The sequence below is a fragment of the Osmia lignaria genome, unplaced genomic scaffold (assembly GCF_051020975.1).
Source record: "Osmia lignaria lignaria isolate PbOS001 unplaced genomic scaffold, iyOsmLign1 scaffold0012, whole genome shotgun sequence".
Taxonomy (NCBI): Eukaryota; Metazoa; Arthropoda; class Insecta; order Hymenoptera; family Megachilidae; genus Osmia; species Osmia lignaria.
The window spans coordinates 370001-375000 of NW_027478166.1; the positions used below are offsets into that span (position 1 = coordinate 370001).

The 5000-nt window shown below is 51.6% G+C and overlaps 1 pseudogene; it reads left to right on the forward strand.

Moving 5' to 3' along the window:
* The window catches only part of LOC143306547 (large subunit ribosomal RNA), a 3850-nt pseudogene extending 2435 nt beyond the window's left edge, over positions 1 to 1415 (forward strand).
* The last annotated feature ends 3585 nt before the right edge of the window (positions 1416 to 5000 follow it).

The window sequence follows — 5000 nt, forward strand, 5'->3', positions numbered from 1 at the left end:
GGCTTGGTCGGGAAGCGGGTCTGGCTGACGTGCCGGGCCTGGGCGAGGTGAACGGTTGGCGACTTCGGTCGCGTCCCGGGATCCGAGCTCGGTCCCGTGCCTTGGCCTCCCGCGGATCTTCCTTGCTGCGAGGCTTCCGTGGCGGTTAACGCCGTCGTGGTCGCTTCTTCGGCCGCCATTCAACGCTTAGCTCAGAACTGGCACGGACTAGGGGAATCCGACTGTCTAATTAAAACAAAGCATTGCGATGGCCCTCACGGGTGATGACGCAATGTGATTTCTGCCCAGTGCTCTGAATGTCAACGTGAAGAAATTCAAAAAAGCGCGGGTAAACGGCAGGCCACACACTGTTTACCCCTAAAACTGCCGGTGGAGCTGCCCAATCCCACAACTGTGGGTAACGGATGCCGCCGGTAGTAATGAGGTGTGGTAGATGTTCACGTAAGTGGCATCGGCGGTAACCCATCAAACGCGACCGGGGAAGTCCGGTTCACATGGGAACGTTAAACGTGCTGAGGGTAAGCAGTGGAGCCGTCGTTTGAGGTGTCGGGGCTTTACCCTAGTATCCGAGACGAGTCTCCAGGGCAGACCACACGCTGCTTACTCCCAAAACCACTGGTGGAGCTACCCAATCCCACATCTGTGGGCAACAGAAGCCGCCGGTGGAAAAGAGGTGTGGTAGATGAATCACGTAGGTGGTCATCGACGGTTACCCATCAAACGTAGTTGGAGAAGTCCGACTGACATGGGTGCTACGGGAGGGTGGAGCTCCACTGGTCCAGGCTGCCAGTGCCACCCGAATGGTGTCGGCTTCGTAGTTGGCAGTATTACGTAGATAGGGACAGCAATGATAAGGCAATGCGTTCATGCGCGCATCGGGCCTTATCGGAGGGGGTGCTTGCACCCTACTCCGCCGCCGGTATGTAGCCAACGAACGGGTTTTCTAACTCGTAGGCTACAGCCTCAGTTCGGCGCCCAGGGTATCAGCGGCGGTTCTCGTCGCCCTCTCGGATGCGCCGGCTGGGGTTTACCGGCGGTCCCTGCTACCTGGGGTTTCAGGTATAATGAGATGTTCATGGGCGGTGCGTGAGCTTCCTACGTCTGAAGGATGGGATTGTCCGGGTGTACGTAACCTTCGGGTATGGGCACTGTAAGTCGGAAATGGCCGGTTTCCTTCCTGATTCTAGCGTAATAAGCGTACCGCGTACCGCAGCCGACACCCCCCGGGGCGTGAAAGTGTCTTGGGGGGTCTAACCGACCCCCCAAACCCCCCGGTGGCGGTCGTTCCTATGACTCTCTTAAGGTAGCCAAATGCCTCGTCATCTAATTAGTGACGCGCATGAATGGATTAACGAGATTCCCTTCTGTCCCTATCTACTTTCCCCTGTGGCTGGGGGCTAGAATACAGCCACGGTAACCTCTGCCTGTCGTAAGAGGCGACTGAAAGGGGGGCGCTCGCTGCTGTCGAAGTAGCCTCGCAGATGACCCGGGGCGATGCCGGCGGGATCTTCGGATCCTGGTAGGGCCTCCCTAGCCGGTAAGGCCCGGGTCGGAGTGGTGAAAAGGTGGCAGTGGCGTCACAATATACCGTAAACCAGTGGTCATGTTTCACTGGAACGGGGGGCTTGCCTTCATTGGCCGGCCCGCGAGGATGACAACCTCTTTAAAAAATCCCTAGCCTCAAGCTGCGGTGCGCGGCGAAGGGGCACTCCTGGAGTTAGCGCCAGGGGTGGCTGGTGGGTGCACCAGTTCCCAGCGGCCTCCTCAAGACACCTGGCGACCTCTTGAGCGTAAGAGCCTTCTCCTCGGGAAGGGCGTCACCCGGGGAGTGACCGATGTTCGTCCCAGCTCGTGGGAACCTCATGGAAAAATTTGTTAAACTCGGGGATATCGGGGGGGAAAAAGTATGTGGTGGTGCTGGTGGAAGTGGTGGTAGTGGGGCGCCGAGCAGCTCGCGTGGTAGAGGGCTGATTGAGAAGGGCAGGAAGTGGGGCTCGAGGAGTCTGAGCCCGCAGAAAAGAAGGAAGCGGGACGAAACGGACGATGATAATGCGTCGGAAGAGGAGTTTTTGGAGCTGCGGGCAATGCGGAAGGTTGGCGAGAAATTGCGTAAGTTTCTTTTTACTGAAGCCAACCGTGTGTCCAAGGTAGTGAGTGAGTTTGTTTTGGGTTGTGCGAGTGAGTATGAGGAATGTGTGATGAGGATGATTGGGAAGAATGAGAGATTGTCTGGTGGTCTGGAAGAGTGCAGGAGGAATTTGGATGAGCATGTCTGTGTGCCTGAGTCGAGAAGTTTTGCGAGTGTTGTTGGAAAGAATGTAACTGGTGTGTCTGATCGTGTGACGAGTGATAGTGTGGGTGAGAAAGCAAAGGTGAAGTCCTTTGCGGTAGTTGTGAAGGCAATGGATGAGAATGAGAAGATGACGAGTGAGCAGGTGAAAGAGAAGGTGATGCGTGGTGTGAGCGGAAGTCTGAATGTGAGAGTGAAAGCTGTGCGAAAGACTAGGAGCGGAGGAGTGGCGATCGAAGCGGCGAGTGCAAGGGAAATGGAAATGCTGAGGGAATGCAGAAAGTTTGCTGAGCTAGGTCTCAAGGTTGAGATGCCTAAGAGAGTGGGTCCGAAATTGATTGTGTTTGATGTTGCGAATGATATGACGAATGACGAGTTTATGAGTGAATTGTATGTGAAGAATTTAAAATTTGCTGGAGTGGTTGAGATGGAATTTAAAGAACGGGCGCGTATTGTGAGTAGAGCGAGCAAGAAAGGTGCGGATGTGGGTAATGTGATTGTGGAGGTGTCGAAAAGGATGCGTGATGTGTTGATGAGTGAAGAACGAGTGTATGTTAAGTGGAAAGCGTGTAAAGTGAGAGAGTTTGTGAATGTTATGCGTTGCTATAAGTGTTTTGCCTTCGGACATATGATGCGTGAATGTAGTGTGAAAGAGAGATTGTGTGAGAAGTGTGGAGAGAGTGGACATCTGAAGGATAAGTGTAGAAGTGCATGTGTGTGTCGGAACTGTAAGATGAAAGGCAGAGATGCCAACCATTCGGTTTTGTCCTGCGAATGCCCGGATTATGTGAGAATGCTGGAAAGAGAGAAAGCGAGAATTAGCGATGACTGGTGAGAATCTAAGGATATTGCAGTGTAACTGTCAGAGAGCGTATGGTGTGTTGTGTGATCTGGGTAATGTTATGAATGAACAGTATGTGAGTGTTGCTCTTTTGCAAGAGCTGTATGTGTCGCATGGGTGTGTGAAAGGTTTACCGAGCGCGTGGCGTGTGTATGTTTGTGAGAGTAACCCTGCCAAGGCTGCAGTTGTTATTCGTGACGTGAACGTGGAAGCGATGTGTGTGAGTGAATGCACAAACGAATATGGTGTATGTGTGTGGATCAAAGGGGACTTTGGGGAGCTGTATGTAGTATCAGTGTACTGCAGGTATGGCCATGACATTGTCCCGTACCTGACGTACATGGAGAGAGTGAAAGAGCATGTGAGGGGAAAGCGTGTGTTGTTTGGGATGGATGCGAATGCGACCTCGCCTTTATGGTATAGTAAGGGCGGGGGACGCAGTAGGGAGAATGAGATGCGTGGAAGGACTTTGGAAGAATGGGTGTTAGCGAATGGCATGATTGTGTTGAATGAGCCGAGTGAGTATTATACTTTCTCGGGAGTGAGAGGACAGAGTGACATTGATGTCACTCTGGTGAATGAATTGTCAGCCAGGTGCCGTTTTGAATGGGAAGTGAAGGGAGACTGGGGAATAAGTGATCACAATGTGATATTAATTAGGATGATGTGCGATGAGCGACAGCAGAATGTCTCAAGTGTGTGCAAGCGATGGGTGTGCAAGGACGTGGACTGGGAAGGATACAAGAATGATTTAATGGAGTATGCGTCGACGTGTGATCAGGATGTGTGGAATGGGACAAACGTGGATAGGATGCTTGAGTGTATGGTGCAATGGATCCAGAGCGTGAATGATAAGAGGATGAAAGAGAAGAAAAGAGTCAATGACAGGAAGATAGCGTGGTGGACGGATGATTTGAGGAAGTTGAGGGCTAAAGTGCGAAGGAGTAGGAAGTTATGGCAGAGAGCTAGAAAGAGAAGAAGCGAGGATGTGGATGCGCGACTAAGTAGGTATAAAAGTTTGATGAGTGAGTACAAGCGGGAGATGCTGAGAGCGAAAGAGGAGGACTGGCGACAGTTCGTGAGTGTATCGTCAAACCTGGATCCATGGGGCCCTGTGTACAGGGTGTGTAAAGGTAAGACTGGGCGGGAGAGAATGAGTTCGCTGAATGTTGATGGAGTGAATTACTCCACGTGGAGAGAATGTGCAGAAGTGCTGTTGGAGCGATTCTTCCCAGCTGCGAGTATGTCAGGAGGAGTAAGTATTGTGGGTGAGAGGACGGATGAGATAGAGGAGTTTGAATGGGATGAAGTGAATGAGGCAGTAATGGCAGCGAAACTGGGTAAGGCACCTGGCATGGATGGAATAACGGTGAGAATGTTACGAATGATTTGGTATGCAATTCCGGGATATCTGTTGAGATTGTATAATGAGTGCTTGAAATCCGGATACTTTCCGAACGAGTGGAAAAAAGCGTGTGTGGTAGTTCTCCTGAAGTCCCCGGAGAAACCGCGTTCGGACCCTGCGTCATATAGACCGATTAGCTTGTTGTCTGTGCTAGGGAAAACCTTGGAACGAATGATGATGAAAAGGCATGAAAAGAGAGTGTGTGATAGTATGGATGATGCACAGCACGGCTTTCGCAGGGGCCGTTCGACGGAGAGTGCTTGGCTAAGAATGAGAGGGTATGTGGAAGAGAGTGAGTATAAGTATGTGCTTGGAGTGTTTGTGGATTTTAAAGGAGCGTTTGACAATCTAGAGTGGAGTAGTGTGATTGAATGGTTGAATGAGACAGGTTGTGAAGAGATGCCCCTCTGGAAGAGTTACTTCCAGAGGAGGGTAGCGTGTATGTGTAGTGCGAATGACGTTGT